This window comes from Cololabis saira, unplaced genomic scaffold (genome assembly GCF_033807715.1).
Source record: "Cololabis saira isolate AMF1-May2022 unplaced genomic scaffold, fColSai1.1 scf036, whole genome shotgun sequence".
In the NCBI taxonomy this organism is placed as follows: domain Eukaryota; kingdom Metazoa; phylum Chordata; class Actinopteri; order Beloniformes; family Belonidae; genus Cololabis; species Cololabis saira.
This window is the reverse complement of record NW_026906200.1, coordinates 45962-70101: the sequence shown is the minus strand read 5'-3', so window position 1 is coordinate 70101 and position 24140 is coordinate 45962. Positions and strand designations below refer to the sequence as shown.

The 24140-nt window shown below is 51.7% G+C and overlaps 10 non-coding genes across 10 annotated transcripts; all 10 read right to left on the bottom strand.

Annotated features, from left to right (window-relative positions):
* Positions 1-981: 981 nt before the first annotated feature.
* Positions 982-1055, bottom strand: trnai-aau (transfer RNA isoleucine (anticodon AAU)). Its single transcript has one exon. It is a non-coding gene; the product is annotated as a tRNA-Ile (tRNA).
* A 2320-nt stretch (positions 1056-3375) lies between these two features.
* On the bottom strand, positions 3376-3449 carry trnai-aau (transfer RNA isoleucine (anticodon AAU)). Its single transcript has one exon. It is a non-coding gene; the product is annotated as a tRNA-Ile (tRNA).
* Positions 3450-5769: 2320 nt separating this feature from the next.
* trnai-aau (transfer RNA isoleucine (anticodon AAU)) lies at positions 5770-5843 on the bottom strand. The gene has a single exon. It is a non-coding gene; the product is annotated as a tRNA-Ile (tRNA).
* A 2320-nt stretch (positions 5844-8163) lies between these two features.
* trnai-aau (transfer RNA isoleucine (anticodon AAU)) lies at positions 8164-8237 on the bottom strand. The gene has a single exon. It is a non-coding gene; the product is annotated as a tRNA-Ile (tRNA).
* Positions 8238-10557: 2320 nt separating this feature from the next.
* trnai-aau (transfer RNA isoleucine (anticodon AAU)) lies at positions 10558-10631 on the bottom strand. Its single transcript has one exon. It is a non-coding gene; the product is annotated as a tRNA-Ile (tRNA).
* A 2319-nt stretch (positions 10632-12950) lies between these two features.
* Positions 12951-13024, bottom strand: trnai-aau (transfer RNA isoleucine (anticodon AAU)). The gene has a single exon. It is a non-coding gene; the product is annotated as a tRNA-Ile (tRNA).
* A 2369-nt stretch (positions 13025-15393) lies between these two features.
* Positions 15394-15467, bottom strand: trnai-aau (transfer RNA isoleucine (anticodon AAU)). The gene has a single exon. It is a non-coding gene; the product is annotated as a tRNA-Ile (tRNA).
* Positions 15468-17859: 2392 nt separating this feature from the next.
* Positions 17860-17933, bottom strand: trnai-aau (transfer RNA isoleucine (anticodon AAU)). The gene has a single exon. It is a non-coding gene; the product is annotated as a tRNA-Ile (tRNA).
* Positions 17934-20251: 2318 nt separating this feature from the next.
* On the bottom strand, positions 20252-20325 carry trnai-aau (transfer RNA isoleucine (anticodon AAU)). Its single transcript has one exon. It is a non-coding gene; the product is annotated as a tRNA-Ile (tRNA).
* A 2392-nt stretch (positions 20326-22717) lies between these two features.
* trnai-aau (transfer RNA isoleucine (anticodon AAU)) lies at positions 22718-22791 on the bottom strand. The gene has a single exon. It is a non-coding gene; the product is annotated as a tRNA-Ile (tRNA).
* Between the last annotated feature and the right edge of the window lie 1349 nt (positions 22792-24140).

Genomic DNA, 24140 nt, shown 5'->3' with positions numbered 1-24140 from the left:
AGCTCCTGGGGTCTGGTGCTGGAAGCTCCTGGGGTCTGGTGGTGGAAGCTCTGGTGGTGGAAACTCCTGGGGTCTGGTGGTGATTTTGCTGGGGTATGGTGGTGAATGCTCCTGAGGTCTGGTGGTGGAAGCTCCAGGAGTCTGGTGGTGGAAGCTGGGGGTCGAGCTAGTGGGGTCTGGGGGTGGAAGCTGCTGTGGTCTGGTGGTGGAAGCTTCTGGGGTCTGGTGGTGGAAGCTGGGGGTCGAGCTAGTGGGGGATAACTGTCACAGACCTGGCTGAATCCATTTAGACTCTAGACCCCCTGTTTGGACCCTGACCAGACTTTGGGAACAGTGGGTGGTTCAGCAGAGTGGCGCAGCGGAAGCGTGCTGGGCCCATAACCCAGAGGTCGATGGATCGAAACCATCCTCTGCTAGATACAACTTCAGCTATATTATGAGTCTACTCGGGGACTGGTGGTGGAAGCTGGGGGTCTGGTGGTGGAAGCTCCTGTGTTCTGGTAGTGATTTTGCTGGGGTCTGGTGGTGAATGCTCCTGGGGTCTGGTGCTGGAAGCTCCAGGAGTCTGGTGATGGAAGCTCCTGGGTTCTGGTGGTGGAAGCTGGGGGTCGAGCTAGTGGGGTCTGGGGGTGGAAGCTGGGTGTCTGGTGGTGGAAGCTGCTGGGGTGCTCCTGGGGTCTGGTGGTAGAGACTTTTTTAAAGCTTGATGATTATACTTCATCACTGAGAGTTATGTGTATTCTCATTTTTTAAATGTTTTTTATGAAAAGTACTTTGATTTGTACATGAGATGTGTAATATAAATAAGCTTTCCTCACTTCATAAACTTAAATTCCTTATGTTTGAGTTATCTTTATTTCCTCTTAGCTTTAAGTCAGGTGATTATCAGACTTGACGAATTAATGTCGCACACCAAAGCTAACAATGGAACATACAATCTTTAGAGTCTGAAGTTTTTAAAGATATGCAGAGTAAGCAGTTTGGCCAGTATGGGGATTGAACCCATGACCTTGGCGTTATTAGCACCACGCTCTGACCTTCTGAGCTAACCGGCCTCAATGCTGGCGGCGTGTGTGTGTGTGTGTGAGCGAGCAGGTGGGTCCCCTGAGGGGAAAATACAGGAATGTGTGCGCGTGTGAACTTTTACATGTTGATCTTAACTTCACACTCAGATATACCATATACTTATCTATGGCAGATAACTGTCACAGACCTGGCTGAGTCCATTTAGACTCTAGACCCCCTGTTTGGACCCTGACCAGACTTTGGGAACAGTGGGTGGATCAGCAGAGTGGCGCAGCGGAAGCGTGCTGGGCCCATAACCCAGAGGTCGAATGGATCGAAACCATCCTCTGCTAGATACAACTTCAGTTATATTATGAGTCTACTGTGAGATACTACCCTTGTCTCATTTAATAACAAACATAAAGTGATGTCATTATTTGTACAACTCCTCATGACTATGTTAAGTGTTTTGTTTAGTTTCCTGCAAAGTAAACATAGTGGGAAGTGTTTCTTTCCACATCTAATAGTGTACAAACTCAGAATTTCACACAGAGCCTATGAGAAGCATATGAGCGTTTACCATATTTAGTTACAACTACAAAACACTTAACTGACGTTTTATTCTTTATTACTGAACTAAATGTTTGTCCAGATGGAAGCAACAGTATTTGTTTCCTTGTACAAGCTGACCAAAGGTCCTAACAAAAGGTCCTGAAACCAGAACATGAGTGAAAAGCAATATACGCCTGAGCATCTGACAGAGTGCTGTCCATGGTACCAGGAGCGTCTGGGTGTTTAGGGTACCAGGGCCCTGGTCGTCCAAGTAAGCGGGCTGGCTCTTTCACTCCGGTGGCCGGTTGGGGGGGGGCTTAAGAGCGGGTCCCCGGGTTCGGACGGTGAGCCGGGTCTTTGGGTGGCTCCAGGTGAGCCGGGTTTTTTGGGCAGCGGGACGGTGAGCCGCGAGGCTGAGTGGCTTTCAGCGACGTGCTGCCTGTCAGTTTTTCTCCGGGTTGAAGGTCTTGTTTCGGGCCTGAGGCTAAGTGGCTCCGGACCGGCTGTGGTGTGTTTTTCTCTGGGCCGAGGGGAGGGGTAAGCGGATGTAAGCCCCGCGATTCTCGGCTGGATCTCCGCGGTCTCAGCGCCACGAGAATGCGGATGAAGCCCCCCGATTCTCGGCTCGCCACGAGGCTCTGGTCGAGCTGGTCCGGGATTCCACGCACCTCCGGGGACTGGTGGTGGAAGCTGGGGGTCTGGTGGTTATGCTGCTGGGGACTGGTGGTGATTTTGCTGGGGTCTGGTGGTGGAAGCTCCTGGGGTCTGGTGGTGGAAGCTCCTGGGGTCTGGTGGTGGAAGCTCCTGGGGTCTGGTGCTGGAAGCTCTGGTGGTGGAAGCTCCTGGGGTCTGGTGCTGGAAGCTCCTGGGGTCTGGTGGTGGAAGCTCTGGTGGTGGAAACTCCTGGGGTCTGGTGGTGATTTTGCTGGGGTATGGTGGTGAATGCTCCTGAGGTCTGGTGGTGGAAGCTCCAGGAGTCTGGTGGTGGAAGCTGGGGGTCGAGCTAGTGGGGTCTGGGGGTGGAAGCTGCTGGGGTCTGGTGGTGGAAGCTTCTGGGGTCTGGTGGTGGAAGCTGGGGGTCGAGCTAGTGGGGGATAACTGTCACAGACCTGGCTGAATCCATTTAGACTCTAGACCCCCTGTTTGGACCCTGACCAGACTTTGGGAACAGTGGGTGGTTCAGCAGAGTGGCGCAGCGGAAGCGTGCTGGGCCCATAACCCAGAGGTCGATGGATCGAAACCATCCTCTGCTAGATACAACTTCAGCTATATTATGAGTCTACTCGGGGACTGGTGGTGGAAGCTGGGGGTCTGGTGGTGGAAGCTCCTGTGTTCTGGTAGTGATTTTGCTGGGGTCTGGTGGTGAATGCTCCTGGGGTCTGGTGCTGGAAGCTCCAGGAGTCTGGTGATGGAAGCTCCTGGGTTCTGGTGGTGGAAGCTGGGGGTCGAGCTAGTGGGGTCTGGGGGTGGAAGCTGGGTGTCTGGTGGTGGAAGCTGCTGGGGTGCTCCTGGGGTCTGGTGGTAGAGACTTTTTTAAAGCTTGATGATTATACTTCATCACTGAGAGTTATGTGTATTCTCATTTTTTAAATGTTTTTTATGAAAAGTACTTTGATTTGTACATGAGATGTGTAATATAAATAAGCTTTCCTCACTTCATAAACTTAAATTCCTTATGTTTGAGTTATCTTTATTTCCTCTTAGCTTTAAGTCAGGTGATTATCAGACTTGACGAATTAATGTCGCACACCAAAGCTAACAATGGAACATACAATCTTTAGAGTCTGAAGTTTTTAAAGATATGCAGAGTAAGCAGTTTGGCCAGTATGGGGATTGAACCCATGACCTTGGCGTTATTAGCACCACGCTCTGACCTTCTGAGCTAACCGGCCTCAATGCTGGCGGCGTGTGTGTGTGTGTGTGAGCGAGCAGGTGGGTCCCCTGAGGGGAAAATACAGGAATGTGTGCGCGTGTGAACTTTTACATGTTGATCTTAACTTCACACTCAGATATACCATATACTTATCTATGGCAGATAACTGTCACAGACCTGGCTGAGTCCATTTAGACTCTAGACCCCCTGTTTGGACCCTGACCAGACTTTGGGAACAGTGGGTGGATCAGCAGAGTGGCGCAGCGGAAGCGTGCTGGGCCCATAACCCAGAGGTCGAATGGATCGAAACCATCCTCTGCTAGATACAACTTCAGTTATATTATGAGTCTACTGTGAGATACTACCCTTGTCTCATTTAATAACAAACATAAAGTGATGTCATTATTTGTACAACTCCTCATGACTATGTTAAGTGTTTTGTTTAGTTTCCTGCAAAGTAAACATAGTGGGAAGTGTTTCTTTCCACATCTAATAGTGTTGAAACTCAGAATTTCACACAGAGCCTATGAGAAGCATATGAGCGTTTACCATATTTAGTTACAACTACAAAACACTTAACTGACGTTTTATTCTTTATTACTGAACTAAATGTTTGTCCAGATGGAAGCAACAGTATTTGTTTCCTTGTACAAGCTGACCAAAGGTCCTAACAAAAGGTCCTGAAACCAGAACATGAGTGAAAAGCAATATACGCCTGAGCATCTGACAGAGTGCTGTCCATGGTACCAGGAGCGTCTGGGTGTTTAGGGTACCAGGGCCCTGGTCGTCCAAGTAAGCGGGCTGGCTCTTTCACTCCGGTGGCCGGTTGGGGGGGGGCTTAAGAGCGGGTCCCCGGGTTCGGACGGTGAGCCGGGTCTTTGGGTGGCTCCAGGTGAGCCGGGTTTTTTGGGCAGCGGGACGGTGAGCCGCGAGGCTGAGTGGCTTTCAGCGACGTGCTGCCTGTCAGTTTTTCTCCGGGTTGAAGGTCTTGTTTCGGGCCTGAGGCTAAGTGGCTCCGGACCGGCTGTGGTGTGTTTTTCTCTGGGCCGAGGGGAGGGGTAAGCGGATGTAAGCCCCGCGATTCTCGGCTGGATCTCCGCGGTCTCAGCGCCACGAGAATGCGGATGAAGCCCCCCGATTCTCGGCTCGCCACGAGGCTCTGGTCGAGCTGGTCCGGGATTCCACGCACCTCCGGGGACTGGTGGTGGAAGCTGGGGGTCTGGTGGTTATGCTGCTGGGGACTGGTGGTGATTTTGCTGGGGTCTGGTGGTGGAAGCTCCTGGGGTCTGGTGGTGGAAGCTCCTGGGGTCTGGTGGTGGAAGCTCCTGGGGTCTGGTGCTGGAAGCTCTGGTGGTGGAAGCTCCTGGGGTCTGGTGCTGGAAGCTCCTGGGGTCTGGTGGTGGAAGCTCTGGTGGTGGAAACTCCTGGGGTCTGGTGGTGATTTTGCTGGGGTATGGTGGTGAATGCTCCTGAGGTCTGGTGGTGGAAGCTCCAGGAGTCTGGTGGTGGAAGCTGGGGGTCGAGCTAGTGGGGTCTGGGGGTGGAAGCTGCTGGGGTCTGGTGGTGGAAGCTTCTGGGGTCTGGTGGTGGAAGCTGGGGGTCGAGCTAGTGGGGGATAACTGTCACAGACCTGGCTGAATCCATTTAGACTCTAGACCCCCTGTTTGGACCCTGACCAGACTTTGGGAACAGTGGGTGGTTCAGCAGAGTGGCGCAGCGGAAGCGTGCTGGGCCCATAACCCAGAGGTCGATGGATCGAAACCATCCTCTGCTAGATACAACTTCAGCTATATTATGAGTCTACTCGGGGACTGGTGGTGGAAGCTGGGGGTCTGGTGGTGGAAGCTCCTGTGTTCTGGTAGTGATTTTGCTGGGGTCTGGTGGTGAATGCTCCTGGGGTCTGGTGCTGGAAGCTCCAGGAGTCTGGTGATGGAAGCTCCTGGGTTCTGGTGGTGGAAGCTGGGGGTCGAGCTAGTGGGGTCTGGGGGTGGAAGCTGGGTGTCTGGTGGTGGAAGCTGCTGGGGTGCTCCTGGGGTCTGGTGGTAGAGACTTTTTTAAAGCTTGATGATTATACTTCATCACTGAGAGTTATGTGTATTCTCATTTTTTAAATGTTTTTTATGAAAAGTACTTTGATTTGTACATGAGATGTGTAATATAAATAAGCTTTCCTCACTTCATAAACTTAAATTCCTTATGTTTGAGTTATCTTTATTTCCTCTTAGCTTTAAGTCAGGTGATTATCAGACTTGACGAATTAATGTCGCACACCAAAGCTAACAATGGAACATACAATCTTTAGAGTCTGAAGTTTTTAAAGATATGCAGAGTAAGCAGTTTGGCCAGTATGGGGATTGAACCCATGACCTTGGCGTTATTAGCACCACGCTCTGACCTTCTGAGCTAACCGGCCTCAATGCTGGCGGCGTGTGTGTGTGTGTGTGAGCGAGCAGGTGGGTCCCCTGAGGGGAAAATACAGGAATGTGTGCGCGTGTGAACTTTTACATGTTGATCTTAACTTCACACTCAGATATACCATATACTTATCTATGGCAGATAACTGTCACAGACCTGGCTGAGTCCATTTAGACTCTAGACCCCCTGTTTGGACCCTGACCAGACTTTGGGAACAGTGGGTGGATCAGCAGAGTGGCGCAGCGGAAGCGTGCTGGGCCCATAACCCAGAGGTCGAATGGATCGAAACCATCCTCTGCTAGATACAACTTCAGTTATATTATGAGTCTACTGTGAGATACTACCCTTGTCTCATTTAATAACAAACATAAAGTGATGTCATTATTTGTACAACTCCTCATGACTATGTTAAGTGTTTTGTTTAGTTTCCTGCAAAGTAAACATAGTGGGAAGTGTTTCTTTCCACATCTAATAGTGTACAAACTCAGAATTTCACACAGAGCCTATGAGAAGCATATGAGCGTTTACCATATTTAGTTACAACTACAAAACACTTAACTGACGTTTTATTCTTTATTACTGAACTAAATGTTTGTCCAGATGGAAGCAACAGTATTTGTTTCCTTGTACAAGCTGACCAAAGGTCCTAACAAAAGGTCCTGAAACCAGAACATGAGTGAAAAGCAATATACGCCTGAGCATCTGACAGAGTGCTGTCCATGGTACCAGGAGCGTCTGGGTGTTTAGGGTACCAGGGCCCTGGTCGTCCAAGTAAGCGGGCTGGCTCTTTCACTCCGGTGGCCGGTTGGGGGGGGGCTTAAGAGCGGGTCCCCGGGTTCGGACGGTGAGCCGGGTCTTTGGGTGGCTCCAGGTGAGCCGGGTTTTTTGGGCAGCGGGACGGTGAGCCGCGAGGCTGAGTGGCTTTCAGCGACGTGCTGCCTGTCAGTTTTTCTCCGGGTTGAAGGTCTTGTTTCGGGCCTGAGGCTAAGTGGCTCCGGACCGGCTGTGGTGTGTTTTTCTCTGGGCCGAGGGGAGGGGTAAGCGGATGTAAGCCCCGCGATTCTCGGCTGGATCTCCGCGGTCTCAGCGCCACGAGAATGCGGATGAAGCCCCCCGATTCTCGGCTCGCCACGAGGCTCTGGTCGAGCTGGTCCGGGATTCCACGCACCTCCGGGGACTGGTGGTGGAAGCTGGGGGTCTGGTGGTTATGCTGCTGGGGACTGGTGGTGATTTTGCTGGGGTCTGGTGGTGGAAGCTCCTGGGGTCTGGTGGTGGAAGCTCCTGGGGTCTGGTGGTGGAAGCTCCTGGGGTCTGGTGCTGGAAGCTCTGGTGGTGGAAGCTCCTGGGGTCTGGTGCTGGAAGCTCCTGGGGTCTGGTGGTGGAAGCTCTGGTGGTGGAAACTCCTGGGGTCTGGTGGTGATTTTGCTGGGGTATGGTGGTGAATGCTCCTGAGGTCTGGTGGTGGAAGCTCCAGGAGTCTGGTGGTGGAAGCTGGGGGTCGAGCTAGTGGGGTCTGGGGGTGGAAGCTGCTGGGGTCTGGTGGTGGAAGCTTCTGGGGTCTGGTGGTGGAAGCTGGGGGTCGAGCTAGTGGGGGATAACTGTCACAGACCTGGCTGAATCCATTTAGACTCTAGACCCCCTGTTTGGACCCTGACCAGACTTTGGGAACAGTGGGTGGTTCAGCAGAGTGGCGCAGCGGAAGCGTGCTGGGCCCATAACCCAGAGGTCGATGGATCGAAACCATCCTCTGCTAGATACAACTTCAGCTATATTATGAGTCTACTCGGGGACTGGTGGTGGAAGCTGGGGGTCTGGTGGTGGAAGCTCCTGTGTTCTGGTAGTGATTTTGCTGGGGTCTGGTGGTGAATGCTCCTGGGGTCTGGTGCTGGAAGCTCCAGGAGTCTGGTGATGGAAGCTCCTGGGTTCTGGTGGTGGAAGCTGGGGGTCGAGCTAGTGGGGTCTGGGGGTGGAAGCTGGGTGTCTGGTGGTGGAAGCTGCTGGGGTGCTCCTGGGGTCTGGTGGTAGAGACTTTTTTAAAGCTTGATGATTATACTTCATCACTGAGAGTTATGTGTATTCTCATTTTTTAAATGTTTTTTATGAAAAGTACTTTGATTTGTACATGAGATGTGTAATATAAATAAGCTTTCCTCACTTCATAAACTTAAATTCCTTATGTTTGAGTTATCTTTATTTCCTCTTAGCTTTAAGTCAGGTGATTATCAGACTTGACGAATTAATGTCGCACACCAAAGCTAACAATGGAACATACAATCTTTAGAGTCTGAAGTTTTTAAAGATATGCAGAGTAAGCAGTTTGGCCAGTATGGGGATTGAACCCACGACCTTGGCGTTATTAGCACCACGCTCTGACCTTCTGAGCTAACCGGCCTCAATGCTGGCGGCGTGTGTGTGTGTGTGTGAGCGAGCAGGTGGGTCCCCTGAGGGGAAAATACAGGAATGTGTGCGCGTGTGAACTTTTACATGTTGATCTTAACTTCACACTCAGATATACCATATACTTATCTATGGCAGATAACTGTCACAGACCTGGCTGAGTCCATTTAGACTCTAGACCCCCTGTTTGGACCCTGACCAGACTTTGGGAACAGTGGGTGGATCAGCAGAGTGGCGCAGCGGAAGCGTGCTGGGCCCATAACCCAGAGGTCGAATGGATCGAAACCATCCTCTGCTAGATACAACTTCAGTTATATTATGAGTCTACTGTGAGATACTACCCTTGTCTCATTTAATAACAAACATAAAGTGATGTCATTATTTGTACAACTCCTCATGACTATGTTAAGTGTTTTGTTTAGTTTCCTGCAAAGTAAACATAGTGGGAAGTGTTTCTTTCCACATCTAATAGTGTTGAAACTCAGAATTTCACACAGAGCCTATGAGAAGCATATGAGCGTTTACCATATTTAGTTACAACTACAAAACACTTAACTGACGTTTTATTCTTTATTACTGAACTAAATGTTTGTCCAGATGGAAGCAACAGTATTTGTTTCCTTGTACAAGCTGACCAAAGGTCCTAACAAAAGGTCCTGAAACCAGAACATGAGTGAAAAGCAATATACGCCTGAGCATCTGACAGAGTGCTGTCCATGGTACCAGGAGCGTCTGGGTGTTTAGGGTACCAGGGCCCTGGTCGTCCAAGTAAGCGGGCTGGCTCTTTCACTCCGGTGGCCGGTTGGGGGGGGGCTTAAGAGCGGGTCCCCGGGTTCGGACGGTGAGCCGGGTCTTTGGGTGGCTCCAGGTGAGCCGGGTTTTTTGGGCAGCGGGACGGTGAGCCGCGAGGCTGAGTGGCTTTCAGCGACGTGCTGCCTGTCAGTTTTTCTCCGGGTTGAAGGTCTTGTTTCGGGCCTGAGGCTAAGTGGCTCCGGACCGGCTGTGGTGTGTTTTTCTCTGGGCCGAGGGGAGGGGTAAGCGGATGTAAGCCCTGCGATTCTCGGCTGGATCTCCGCGGTCTCAGCGCCACGAGAATGCGGATGAAGCCCCCCGATTCTCGGCTCGCCACGAGGCTCTGGTCGAGCTGGTCCGGGATTCCACGCACCTCCGGGGACTGGTGGTGGAAGCTGGGGGTCTGGTGGTTATGCTGCTGGGGACTGGTGGTGATTTTGCTGGGGTCTGGTGGTGGAAGCTCCTGGGGTCTGGTGGTGGAAGCTCCTGGGGTCTGGTGGTGGAAGCTCCTGGGGTCTGGTGCTGGAAGCTCTGGTGGTGGAAGCTCCTGGGGTCTGGTGCTGGAAGCTCCTGGGGTCTGGTGGTGGAAGCTCTGGTGGTGGAAACTCCTGGGGTCTGGTGGTGATTTTGCTGGGGTATGGTGGTGAATGCTCCTGAGGTCTGGTGGTGGAAGCTCCAGGAGTCTGGTGGTGGAAGCTGGGGGTCGAGCTAGTGGGGTCTGGGGGTGGAAGCTGCTGGGGTCTGGTGGTGGAAGCTTCTGGGGTCTGGTGGTGGAAGCTGGGGGTCGAGCTAGTGGGGGATAACTGTCACAGACCTGGCTGAATCCATTTAGACTCTAGACCCCCTGTTTGGACCCTGACCAGACTTTGGGAACAGTGGGTGGTTCAGCAGAGTGGCGCAGCGGAAGCGTGCTGGGCCCATAACCCAGAGGTCGATGGATCGAAACCATCCTCTGCTAGATACAACTTCAGCTATATTATGAGTCTACTCGGGGACTGGTGGTGGAAGCTGGGGGTCTGGTGGTGGAAGCTCCTGTGTTCTGGTAGTGATTTTGCTGGGGTCTGGTGGTGAATGCTCCTGGGGTCTGGTGCTGGAAGCTCCAGGAGTCTGGTGATGGAAGCTCCTGGGTTCTGGTGGTGGAAGCTGGGGGTCGAGCTAGTGGGGTCTGGGGGTGGAAGCTGGGTGTCTGGTGGTGGAAGCTGCTGGGGTGCTCCTGGGGTCTGGTGGTAGAGACTTTTTTAAAGCTTGATGATTATACTTCATCACTGAGAGTTATGTGTATTCTCATTTTTTAAATGTTTTTTATGAAAAGTACTTTGATTTGTACATGAGATGTGTAATATAAATAAGCTTTCCTCACTTCATAAACTTAAATTCCTTATGTTTGAGTTATCTTTATTTCCTCTTAGCTTTAAGTCAGGTGATTATCAGACTTGACGAATTAATGTCGCACACCAAAGCTAACAATGGAACATACAATCTTTAGAGTCTGAAGTTTTTAAAGATATGCAGAGTAAGCAGTTTGGCCAGTATGGGGATTGAACCCATGACCTTGGCGTTATTAGCACCACGCTCTGACCTTCTGAGCTAACCGGCCTCAATGCTGGCGGCGTGTGTGTGTGTGTGTGAGCGAGCAGGTGGGTCCCCTGAGGGGAAAATACAGGAATGTGTGCGCGTGTGAACTTTTACATGTTGATCTTAACTTCACACTCAGATATACCATATACTTATCTATGGCAGATAACTGTCACAGACCTGGCTGAGTCCATTTAGACTCTAGACCCCCTGTTTGGACCCTGACCAGACTTTGGGAACAGTGGGTGGATCAGCAGAGTGGCGCAGCGGAAGCGTGCTGGGCCCATAACCCAGAGGTCGAATGGATCGAAACCATCCTCTGCTAGATACAACTTCAGTTATATTATGAGTCTACTGTGAGATACTACCCTTGTCTCATTTAATAACAAACATAAAGTGATGTCATTATTTGTACAACTCCTCATGACTATGTTAAGTGTTTTGTTTAGTTTCCTGCAAAGTAAACATAGTGGGAAGTGTTTCTTTCCACATCTAATAGTGTTGAAACTCAGAATTTCACACAGAGCCTATGAGAAGCATATGAGCGTTTACCATATTTAGTTACAACTACAAAACACTTAACTGACGTTTTATTCTTTATTACTGAACTAAATGTTTGTCCAGATGGAAGCAACAGTATTTGTTTCCTTGTACAAGCTGACCAAAGGTCCTAACAAAAGGTCCTGAAACCAGAACATGAGTGAAAAGCAATATACGCCTGAGCATCTGACAGAGTGCTGTCCATGGTACCAGGAGCGTCTGGGTGTTTAGGGTACCAGGGCCCTGGTCGTCCAAGTAAGCGGGCTGGCTCTTTCACTCCGGTGGCCGGTTGGGGGGGGGCTTAAGAGCGGGTCCCCGGGTTCGGACGGTGAGCCGGGTCTTTGGGTGGCTCCAGGTGAGCCGGGTTTTTTGGGCAGCGGGACGGTGAGCCGCGAGGCTGAGTGGCTTTCAGCGACGTGCTGCCTGTCAGTTTTTCTCCGGGTTGAAGGTCTTGTTTCGGGCCTGAGGCTAAGTGGCTCCGGACCGGCTGTGGTGTGTTTTTCTCTGGGCCGAGGGGAGGGGTAAGCGGATGTAAGCCCCGCGATTCTCGGCTGGATCTCCGCGGTCTCAGCGCCACGAGAATGCGGATGAAGCCCCCCGATTCTCGGCTCGCCACGAGGCTCTGGTCGAGCTGGTCCGGGATTCCACGCACCTCCGGGGACTGGTGGTGGAAGCTGGGGGTCTGGTGGTTATGCTGCTGGGGACTGGTGGTGATTTTGCTGGGGTCTGGTGGTGGAAGCTCCTGGGGTCTGGTGGTGGAAGCTCCTGGGGTCTGGTGGTGGAAGCTCCTGGGGTCTGGTGCTGGAAGCTCTGGTGGTGGAAGCTCCTGGGGTCTGGTGCTGGAAGCTCCTGGGGTCTGGTGGTGGAAGCTCTGGTGGTGGAAACTCCTGGGGTCTGGTGGTGATTTTGCTGGGGTATGGTGGTGAATGCTCCTGAGGTCTGGTGGTGGAAGCTCCAGGAGTCTGGTGGTGGAAGCTGGGGGTCGAGCTAGTGGGGTCTGGGGGTGGAAGCTGCTGGGGTCTGGTGGTGGAAGCTTCTGGGGTCTGGTGGTGGAAGCTGGGGGTCGAGCTAGTGGGGGATAACTGTCACAGACCTGGCTGAATCCATTTAGACTCTAGACCCCCTGTTTGGACCCTGACCAGACTTTGGGAACAGTGGGTGGTTCAGCAGAGTGGCGCAGCGGAAGCGTGCTGGGCCCATAACCCAGAGGTCGATGGATCGAAACCATCCTCTGCTAGATACAACTTCAGCTATATTATGAGTCTACTCGGGGACTGGTGGTGGAAGCTGGGGGTCTGGTGGTGGAAGCTCCTGTGTTCTGGTAGTGATTTTGCTGGGGTCTGGTGGTGAATGCTCCTGGGGTCTGGTGCTGGAAGCTCCAGGAGTCTGGTGATGGAAGCTCCTGGGTTCTGGTGGTGGAAGCTGGGGGTCGAGCTAGTGGGGTCTGGGGGTGGAAGCTGGGTGTCTGGTGGTGGAAGCTGCTGGGGTGCTCCTGGGGTCTGGTGGTAGAGACTTTTTTAAAGCTTGATGATTATACTTCATCACTGAGAGTTATGTGTATTCTCATTTTTTAAATGTTTTTTATGGAAAGTACTTTGATTTGTACATGAGATGTGTAATAAAAATAAGCTTCCTCACTTCATAAACTTAAATTCCTTATGTTTGAGTTATCTTTATTTCCTCTTAGCTTTAAGTCAGGTGATTATCAGACTTGACGAATTATTGTCGCACACCAAAGCTAACAATGGAACATACAATCTTTAGAGTCTGAAGTTTTTAAAGATATGCAGAGTAAGCAGTTTGGCCAGTATGGGGATTGAACCCATGACCTTGGCGTTATTAGCACCACGCTCTGACCTTCTGAGCTAACCGGCCTCAATGCTTGCGGCGTGTGTGTGTGTGTGTGAGCGAGCAGGTGGGTCCCCTGAGGGGAAAATACAAGAATGTGTGCGCGTGTGAACTTTTACATGTTGATCTTAACTTCACACTCAGATATACCATATACTTATCTATGGCAGATAACTGTCACAGACCTGGCTGAGTCCATTTAGACTCTAGACCCCCTGTTTGGACCCTGACCAGAATTTGGGAACAGTGGGTGGTTCAGCAGAGTGGCGCAGCGGAAGCGTGCTGGGCCCATAACCCAGAGGTCGATGGATCGAAACCATCCTCTGCTAGATACAACTTCAGCTATATTATGAGTCTACTGTGAGATACTACCCTTGTCTCATTTAATAACAAACATAAAGTGATGTCATTATTTGTACAACTCCTCATGACTATGTTAAGAAGTGTTTTGTTTAGTTTCCTGCAAAGTAAACATAGTGGGAAGTGTTTCTTTCCACATCTAATAGTGTACAAACTCAGAATTTCACACAGAGCCTATGAGAAGCATATGAGCGTTTACCATATTTAGTTACAACTACAAAACACTTAACTGACGTTTTATTCTTTATTACTGAACTAAATGTTTGTCCAGATGGAAGCAACAGTATTTGTTTCCTTGCGCTGACCAAAGGTCCTAACAAAAGGTCCTGAAACCAGAACATGAGTGAAAAGCAATATACGCCTGAGCATCTGACAGAGTGCTGTCCATGGTACCAGGAGCGTCTGGGTGTTTAGGGTACCAGGGCCCTGGTCGTCCAAGTAAGCGGGCTGGCTCTTTCACTCCGGTGGCCGGTTGGGGGGGGGCTTAAGAGCGGGTCCCCGGGTTCGGACGGTGAGCCGGGTCTTTGGGTGGCTCCAGGTGAGCCGGGTTTTTTGGGCAGCGGGACGGTGAGCCGCGAGGCTGAGTGGCTTTCAGCGACGTGCTGCCTGTCAGTTTTTCTCCGGGTTGAAGGTCTTGTTTCGGGCCTGAGGCTAAGTGGCTCCGGACCGGCTGTGGTGTGTTTTTCTCTGGGCCGAGGGGAGGGGTAAGCGGATGTAAGCCCCGCGATTCTCGGCTGGATCTCCGCGGTCTCAGCGCCACGAGAATGCGGATGAAGCCCCCCGATTCTCGGCTCGGCTCGCCACGAGGCTCTGGTCGAGCTGGTCCGGGATTCCACGCACCTCCGGGGACTGGTGGTGGAAGCTGGGGGTCTGGTGGTTATGCTGCTGGGGACTGGTGGTGATTTTTCTGGGGTCTGGTGGTGGAAGCTCCTGGGGTCTGGTGGTGGAAGCTCCTGGGGTCTGGTGGTGGAAGCTCCTGGGGTCTGGTGGTGGAAGCTCTGGTGGTGGAAGCTCCTGGGGTCTGGTGGTGGAAGCTCCTGGGGTCTGGTGCTGGAAGCTCTGGTGGTGGAAGCTCCTGGGGTCTGGTGGTGGAAGCTCCTGGGGTCTGGTGGTGATTTTGCTGGGGTATGGTGGTGAATGCTCCTGAGGTCTGGTGGTGGAAGCTCCTGAGGTCTGGTGGTGGAAGCTCCAGGAGTCTGGTGGTGGAAGCTGGGGGTCGAGCTAGTGGGGTCTGGGGGTGGAAGCTGCTGGGGTCTGGTGGTGGAAGCTTCTGGGGTCTGGTGGTGGAAGCTGGGGGTCGAGCTAGTGGGGGATAACTGTCACAGACCTGGCTGAATCCATTTAGACTCTAGACCCCCTGTTTGGACCCTGACCAGACTTTGGGAACAGTGGGTGGTTCAGCAGAGTGGCGCAGGGGAAGCGTGCTGGGCCCATAACCCAGAGGTCGATGGATCGAAACCATCCTCTGCTAGATACAACTTCAGCTATATTATGAGTCTACTCGGGGACTGGTGGTGGAAGCTGGGGGTCTGGTGGTGGAAGCTCCTGTGTTCTGGTAGTGATTTTGCTGGGGTCTGGTGGTGAATGCTCCTGGGGTCTGGTGCTGGAAGCTCCAGGAGTCTGGTGATGGAAGCTCCTGGGTTCTGGTGGTGGAAGCTGGGGGTCGAGCTAGTGGGGTCTGGGGGTGGAAGCTGGGTGTCTGGTGGTGGAAGCTGCTGGGGTGCTCCTGGGGTCTGGTGGTAGAGACTTTTTTAAAGCTTGATGATTATACTTCATCACTGAGAGTTATGTGTATTCTCATTTTTTAAACGTTTTTTATGGAAAGTACTTTGATTTGTACATGAGATGTGTAATAAAAATAAGCTTTCCTCACTTCATAAACTTAAATTCCTTATGTTTGAGTTATCTTTATTTCCTCTTAGCTTTAAGTCAGGTGATTATCAGACTTGACGAATTATTGTCGCACACCAAAGCTAACAATGGAACATACAATCTTTAGAGTCTGAAGTTTTTAAAGATATGCAGAGTAAGCAGTTTGGCCAGTATGGGGATTGAACCCATGACCTTGGCGTTATTAGCACCACCCTCTGACCTTCTGAGCTAACCGGCCTCAATGCTGGCGGCGTGTGTGTGTGTGTGTGAGCGAGCAGGTGGGTCCCCTGAGGGGAAAATACAAGAATGTGTGCGCGTGTGAACTTTTACATGTTGATCTTAACTTCACACTCAGATATACCATATACTTATCTATGGCAGATAACTGTCACAGACCTGGCTGAGTCCATTTAGACTCTAGACCCCCTGTTTGGACCCTGACCAGAATTTGGGAACAGTGGGTGGTTCAGCAGAGTGGCGTAGCGGAAGCGTGCTGGGCCCATAACCCAGAGGTCGATGGATCGAAACCATCCTCTGCTAGATACAACTTCAGCTATATTATGAGTCTACTGTGAGATACTACCCTTGTCTCATTTAATAACAAACATAAAGTGATGTCATTATTTGTACAACTCCTCATGACTATGTTAAGAAGTGTTTTGTTTAGTTTCCTGCAAAGTAAACATAGTGGGAAGTGTTTCTTTCCACATCTAATAGTGTACAAACTCAGAATTTCACACAGAGCCTATGAGAAGCATATGAGCGTTTACCATATTTAGTTACAACTACAAAACACTTAACTGACGTTTTATTCTTTATTACTGAACTAAATGTTTGTCCAGATGGAAGCAACAGTATTTGTTTCCTTGCGCTGACCAAAGGTCCTAACAAAAGGTCCTGAAACCAGAACATGAGTGAAAAGCAATATACGCCTGAGCATCTGACAGAGTGCTGTCCATGGTACCAGGAGCGTCTGGGTGTTTAGGGTACCAGGGCCCTGGTCGTCCAAGTAAGCGGGCTGGCTCTTTCACTCCGGTGGCCGGTTGGGGGGGGGCTTAAGAGCGGGTCCCCGGGTTCGGACGGTGAGCCGGGTCTTTGGGTGGCTCCAGGTGAGCCGGGTTTTTTGGGCAGCGGGACGGTGAGCCGCGAGGCTGAGTGGCTTTCAGCGACGTGCTGCCTGTCAGTTTTTCTCCGGGTTGAAGGTCTTGTTTCGGGCCTGAGGCTAAGTGGCTCCGGACCGGCTGTGGTGTGTTTTTCTCTGGGCCGAGGGGAGGGGTAAGCGGATGTAAGCCCCGCGATTCTCGGCTGGATCTCCGCGGTCTCAGCGCCACGAGAATGCGGATGAAGCCCCCCGATTCTCGGCTCGGCTCGCCACGAGGCTCTGGTCGAGCTGGTCCGGGATTCCACGCACCTCCGGGGACTGGTGGTGGAAGCTGGGGGTCTGGTGGTTATGCTGCTGGGGACTGGTGGTGATTTTGCTGGGGTCTGGTGGTGGAAGCTCCTGGGGTCTGGTGGTGGAAGCTCCTGGGGTCTGGTGGTGGAAGCTCCTGGGGTCTGGTGGTGGAAGCTCCTGGGGTCTGGTGGTGGAAGCTCTGGTGGTGGAAGCTCCTGGGGTCTGGTGGTGGAAGCTCCTGGGGTCTGGTGCTGGAAGCTCTGGTGGTGGAAGCTCCTGGGGTCTGGTGGTGGAAGCTCCTGGGGTCTGGTGGTGATTTTGCTGGGGTATGGTGGTGAATGCTCCTGAGGTCTGGTGGTGGAAGCTCCTGAGGTCTGGTGGTGGAAGCTCCAGGAGTCTGGTGGTGGAAGCTGGGGGTCGAGCTAGTGGGGTCTGGGGGTGGAAGCTGCTGGGGTCTGGTGGTGGAAGCTTCTGGGGTCTGGTGGTGGAAGCTGGGGGTCGAGCTATTGGGGGATAACTGTCACAGACCTGGCTGAATCCATTTAGACTCTAGACCCCCTGTTTGGACCCTGACCAGACCTTGGGAACAGTGGGTGGTTCAGCAGAGTGGCGCAGGGGAAGCGTGCTGGGCCCATAACCCAGAGGTCGATGGATCGAAACCATCCTCTGCTAGATACAACTTCAGCTATATTATGAGTCTACTCGGGGACTGGTGGTGGAAGCTGGGGGTCTGGTGGTGGAAGCTCCTGTGTTCTGGTAGTGATTTTGCTGGGGTCTGGTGGTGAATGCTCCTGGGGTCTGGTGCTGGAAGCTCCAGGAGTCTGGTGATGGAAGCTCCTGGGTTCTGGTGGTGGAAGCTGGGGGTCGAGCTAGTGGGGTCTGGGGGTGGAAGCTGGGTGTCTGGTGGTGGAAGCTGCTGGGGTGCTCCTGGGGTCTGGTGGTAGAGACTTTTTTAAAGCTTGATGATTATACTTCATCACTGAGAGTTATGTGTATTCTCATTTTTTAAATGTTTTTTATGAAAAGTACTTTGATTTGTACATGAGATGTGTAATATAAATAAGCTTTCCTCACTTCATAAACTTAAATTCCTTATGTTTGAGTTATCTTTATTTCCTCTTAGCTTTAAGTCAGGTGATTATCAGACTTGACGAATTATTGTCGCACACCAAAGCTAACAATGGAACATACAATCTTTAGAGTCTGAAGTTTTTAAAGATATGCAGAGTAAGCAGTTTGGCCAGTATGGGGATTGAACCCATGACCTTGGCGTTATTAGCACCACGCTCTGACCTTCTGAGCTAACCGGCCTCAATGCTGGCGGCGTGTGTGTGTGTGTGTGAGCGAGCAGGTGGGTCCCCTGAGGGGAAAATACAAGAATGTGTGCGCGTGTGAACTTTTACATGTTGATCTTAACTTCACACTCAGATATACCATATACTTATCTATGGCAGATAACTGTCACAGACCTGGCTGAGTCCATTTAGACTCTAGACCCCCTGTTTGGACCCTGACCAGAATTTGGGAACAGTGGGTGGTTCAGCAGAGTGGCGCAGCGGAAGCGTGCTGGGCCCATAACCCAGAGGTCGATGGATCGAAACCATCCTCTGCTAGATACAACTTCAGCTATATTATGAGTCTACTGTGAGATACTACCCTTGTCTCATTTAATAACAAACATAAAGTGATGTCATTATTTGTACAACTCCTCATGACTATGTTAAGAAGTGTTTTGTTTAGTTTCCTGCAAAGTAAACATAGTGGGAAGTGTTTCTTTCCACATCTAATAGTGTACAAACTCAGAATTTCACACAGAGCCTATGAGAAGCATATGAGCGTTTACCATATTTAGTTACAACTACAAAACACTTAACTGACGTTTTATTCTTTATTACTGAACTAAATGTTTGTCCAGATGGAAGCAACAGTATTTGTTTCCTTGCGCTGACCAAAGGTCCTAACAAAAGGTCCTGAAACCAGAACATGAGGGAAAAGCAATATACGCCTGAGCATCTGACAGAGTGCTGTCCATGGTACCAGGAGCGTCTGGGTGTTTAGGGTACCAGGGCCCTGGTCGTCCAAGTAAGCGGGCTGGCTCTTTCACTCCGGTGGCCGGTTGGGGGGGGGCTTAAGAGCGGGTCCCCGGGTTCGGACGGTGAGCCGGGTCTTTGGGTGGCTCCAGGTGAGCCGGGTTTTTTGGGCAGCGGGACGGTGAGCCGCGAGGCTGAGTGGCTTTCAGCGACGTGCTGCCTGTCAGTTTTTCTCCGGGTTGAAGGTCTTGTTTCGGGCCTGAGGCTAAGTGGCTCCGGACCGGCTGTGGTGTGTTTTTCTCTGGGCCGAGGGGAGGGGTAAGCGGATGTAAGCCCCGCGATTCTCGGCTGGATCTCCGCGGTCTCAGCGCCACGAGAATGCGGATGAAGCCCCCCGATTCTCGGCTCGCCACGAGGCTCTGGTCGAGCTGGTCCGGGATTCCACGCACCTCCGGGGACTGGTGGTGGAAGCTGGGGGTCTGGTGGTTATGCTGCTGGGGACTGGTGGTGATTTTGCTGGGGTCTGGTGGTGGAAGCTCCTGGGGTCTGGTGGTGGAAGCTCCTGGGGTCTGGTGGTGGAAGCTCCTGGGGTCTGGTGCTGGAAGCTCTGGTGGTGGAAGCTCCTGGGGTCTGGTGCTGGAAGCTCCTGGGGTCTGGTGGTGGAAGCTCTGGTGGTGGAAACTCCTGGGGTCTGGTGGTGATTTTGCTGGGGTATGGTGGTGAATGCTCCTGAGGTCTGGTGGTGGAAGCTCCAGGAGTCTGGTGGTGGAAGCTGGGGGTCGAGCTAGTGGGGTCTGGGGGTGGAAGCTGCTGGGGTCTGGTGGTGGAAGCTTCTGGGGTCTGGTGGTGGAAGCTGGGGGTCGAGCTAGTGGGGGATAACTGTCACAGACCTGGCTGAATCCATTTAGACTCTAGACCCCCTGTTTGGACCCTGACCAGACTTTGGGAACAGTGGGTGGTTCAGCAGAGTGGCGCAGCGGAAGCGTGCTGGGCCCATAACCCAGAGGTCGATGGATCGAAACCATCCTCTGCTAGATACAACTTCAGCTATATTATGAGTCTACTCGGGGACTGGTGGTGGAAGCTGGGGGTCTGGTGGTGGAAGCTCCTGTGTTCTGGTAGTGATTTTGCTGGGGTCTGGTGGTGAATGCTCCTGGGGTCTGGTGCTGGAAGCTCCAGGAGTCTGGTGATGGAAGCTCCTGGGTTCTGGTGGTGGAAGCTGGGGGTCGAGCTAGTGGGGTCTGGGGGTGGAAGCTGGGTGTCTGGTGGTGGAAGCTGCTGGGGTGCTCCTGGGGTCTGGTGGTAGAGACTTTTTTAAAGCTTGATGATTATACTTCATCACTGAGAGTTATGTGTATTCTCATTTTTTAAATGTTTTTTATGAAAAGTACTTTGATTTGTACATGAGATGTGTAATAAAAATAAGCTTTCCTCACTTCATAAACTTAAATTCCTTATGTTTGAGTTATCTTTATTTCCTCTTAGCTTTAAGTCAGGTGATTATCAGACTTGACGAATTATTGTCGCACACCAAAGCTAACAATGGAACATACAATCTTTAGAGTCTGAAGTTTTTAAAGATATGCAGAGTAAGCAGTTTGGCCAGTATGGGGATTGAACCCATGACCTTGGCGTTATTAGCACCACGCTCTGACCTTCTGAGCTAACCGGCCTCAATGCTGGCGGCGTGTGTGTGTGTGTGTGAGCGAGCAGGTGGGTCCCCTGAGGGGAAAATACAAGAATGTGTGCGCGTGTGAACTTTTACATGTTGATCTTAACTTCACACTCAGATATACCATATACTTATCTATGGCAGATAACTGTCACAGACCTGGCTGAGTCCATTTAGACTCTAGACCCCCTGTTTGGACCCTGACCAGAATTTGGGAACAGTGGGTGGTTCAGCAGAGTGGCGCAGCGGAAGCGTGCTGGGCCCATAACCCAGAGGTCGATGGATCGAAACCATCCTCTGCTAGATACAACTTCAGCTATATTATGAGTCTACTGTGAGATACTACCCTTGTCTCATTTAATAACAAACATAAAGTGATGTCATTATTTGTACAACTCCTCATGACTATGTTAAGAAGTGTTTTGTTTAGTTTCCTGCAAAGTAAACATAGTGGGAAGTGTTTCTTTCCACATCTAATAGTGTACAAACTCAGAATTTCACACAGAGCCTATGAGAAGCATATGAGCGTTTACCATATTTAGTTACAACTACAAAACACTTAACTGACGTTTTATTCTTTATTACTGAACTAAATGTTTGTCCAGATGGAAGCAACAGTATTTGTTTCCTTGCGCTGACCAAAGGTCCTAACAAAAGGTCCTGAAACCAGAACATGAGTGAAAAGCAATATACGCCTGAGCATCTGACAGAGTGCTGTCCATGGTACCAGGAGCGTCTGGGTGTTTAGGGTACCAGGGCCCTGGTCGTCCAAGTAAGCGGGCTGGCTCTTTCACTCCGGTGGCCGGTTGGGGGGGGGCTTAAGAGCGGGTCCCCGGGTTCGGACGGTGAGCCGGGTCTTTGGGTGGCTCCAGGTGAGCCGGGTTTTTTGGGCAGCGGGACGGTGAGCCGCGAGGCTGAGTGGCTTTCAGCGACGTGCTGCCTGTCAGTTTTTCTCCGGGTTGAAGGTCTTGTTTCGGGCCTGAGGCTAAGTGGCTCCGGACCGGCTGTGGTGTGTTTTTCTCTGAGCCGAGGGGAGGGGTAAGCGGATGTAAGCCCCGCGATTCTCGGCTGGATCTCCGCGGTCTCAGCGCCACGAGAATGCGGATGAAGCCCCCCGATTCTCGGCTCGGCTCGCCACGAGGCTCTGGTCGAGCTGGTCCGGGATTCCACGCACCTCCGGGGACTGGTGGTGGAAGCTGGGGGTCTGGTGGTTATGCTGCTGGGGACTGGTGGTGATTTTTCTGGGGTCTGGTGGTGGAAGCTCCTGGGGTCTGGTGGTGGAAGCTCCTGGGGTCTGGTGGTGGAAGCTCCTGGGGTCTGGTGGTGGAAGCTCCTGGGGTCTGGTGGTGGAAGCTCTGGTGGTGGAAGCTCCTGGGGTCTGGTGGTGGAAGCTCCTGGGGTCTGGTGCTGGAAGCTCTGGTGGTGGAAGCTCCTGGGGTCTGGTGGTGGAAGCTCCTGGGGTCTGGTGGTGATTTTGCTGGGGTATGGTGGTGAATGCTCCTGAGGTCTGGTGGTGGAAGCTCCTGAGGTCTGGTGGTGGAAGCTCCAGGAGTCTGGTGGTGGAAGCTGGGGGTCGAGCTAGTGGGGTCTGGGGGTGGAAGCTGCTGGGGTCTGGTGGTGGAAGCTTCTGGGGTCTGGTGGTGGAAGCTGGGGGTCGAGCTAGTGGGGGATAACTGTCACAGACCTGGCTGAATCCATTTAGACTCTAGACCCCCTGTTTGGACCCTGACCAGACTTTGGGAACAGTGGGTGGTTCAGCAGAGTGGCGCAGGGGAAGCGTGCTGGGCCCATAACCCAGAGGTCGATGGATCGAAACCATCCTCTGCTAGATACAACTTCAGCTATATTATGAGTCTACTCGGGGACTGGTGGTGGAAGCTGGGGGTCTGGTGGTGGAAGCTCCTGTGTTCTGGTAGTGATTTTGCTGGGGTCTGGTGGTGAATGCTCCTGGGGTCTGGTGCTGGAAGCTCCAGGAGTCTGGTGATGGAAGCTCCTGGGTTCTGGTGGTGGAAGCTGGGGGTCGAGCTAGTGGGGTCTGGGGGTGGAAGCTGGGTGTCTGGTGGTGGAAGCTGCTGGGGTGCTCCTGGGGTCTGGTGGTAGAGACTTTTTTAAAGCTTGATGATTATACTTCATCACTGAGAGTTATGTGTATTCTCATTTTTTAAATGTTTTTTATGGAAAGTACTTTGATTTGTACATGAGATGTGTAATAAAAATAAGCTTTCCTCACTTCATAAACTTAAATTCCTTATGTTTGAGTTATCTTTATTTCCTCTTAGCTTTAAGTCAGGTGATTATCAGACTTGACGAATTATTGTCGCACACCAAAGCTAACAATGGAACATACAATCTTTAGAGTCTGAAGTTTTTAAAGATATGCAGAGTAAGCAGTTTGGCCAGTATGGGGATTGAACCCATGACCTTGGCGTTATTAGCACCACCCTCTGACCTTCTGAGCTAACCGGCCTCAATGCTGGCGGCGTGTGTGTGTGTGTGAGCGAGCAGGTGGGTCCCCTGAGGGGAAAATACAAGAATGTGTGCGCGTGTGAACTTTTACATGTTGATCTTAACTTCACACTCAGATATACCATATACTTATCTATGGCAGATAACTGTCACAGACCTGGCTGAGTCCATTTAGACTCTAGACCCCCTGTTTGGACCCTGACCAGAATTTGGGAACAGTGGGTGGTTCAGCAGAGTGGCGCAGCGGAAGCGTGCTGGGCCCATAACCCAGAGGTCGATGGATCGAAACCATCCTCTGCTAGATACAACTTCAGCTATATTATGAGTCTACTGTGAGATACTACCCTTGTCTCATTTAATAACAAACATAAAGTGATGTCATTATTTGTACAACTCCTCATGACTATGTTAAGAAGTGTTTTGTTTAGTTTCCTGCAAAGTAAACATAGTGGGAAGTGTTTCTTTCCACATTTAATAGTGTACAAACTCAGAATTTCACACAGAGCCTATGAGAAGCATATGAGCGTTTACCATATTTAGTTACAACTACAAAACATTTAACTGACGTTTTATTCTTTATTACTGAACTAAATGTTTGTCCAGATGGAAGCAACAGTATTTGTTTCCTTGCGCTGACCAAAGGTCCTAACAAAAGGTCCTGAAACCAGAACATGAGTGAAAAGCAATATACGCCTGAGCATCTGACAGAGTGCTGTCCATGGTACCAGGAGCGTCTGGGTGTTTAGGGTACCAGGGCCCTGGTCGTCCAAGTAAGCGGGCTGGCTCTTTCACTCTGGTGGCCGGTTGGGGGGGGGCTTAAGAGCGGGTCCCCGGGTTCGGACGTGAGCCGGGTCTTTGGGTGGCTCCAGGTGAGCCGGGTTTTTTGGGCAGCGGGACGGTGAGCCGCGAGGCTGAGTGGCTTTCAGCGACGTGCTGCCTGTCAGTTTTTCTCCGGGTTGAAGGTCTTGTTTCGGGCCTGAGGCTAAGTGGCTCCGGACCGGCTGTGGTGTGTTTTTCTCTGGGCCGAGGGGAGGGGTAAGCGGATGTAAGCCCCGCGATTCTCGGCTGGATCTCCGCGGTCTCAGCGCCACGAGAATGCGGATGAAGCCCCCCGATTCTCGGCTCGGCTCGCCACGAGGCTCTGGTCGAGCTGGTCCGGGATTCCACGCACCTCCGGGGACTGGTGGTGGAAGCTGGGGGTCTGGTGGTTATGCTGCTGGGGACTGGTGGTGATTTTTCTGGGGTCTGGTGGTGGAAGCTCCTGGGGTCTGGTGGTGGAAGCTCCTGGGGTCTGGTGGTGGAAGCTCCTGGGGTCTGGTGGTGGAAGCTCCTGGGGTCTGGTGGTGGAAG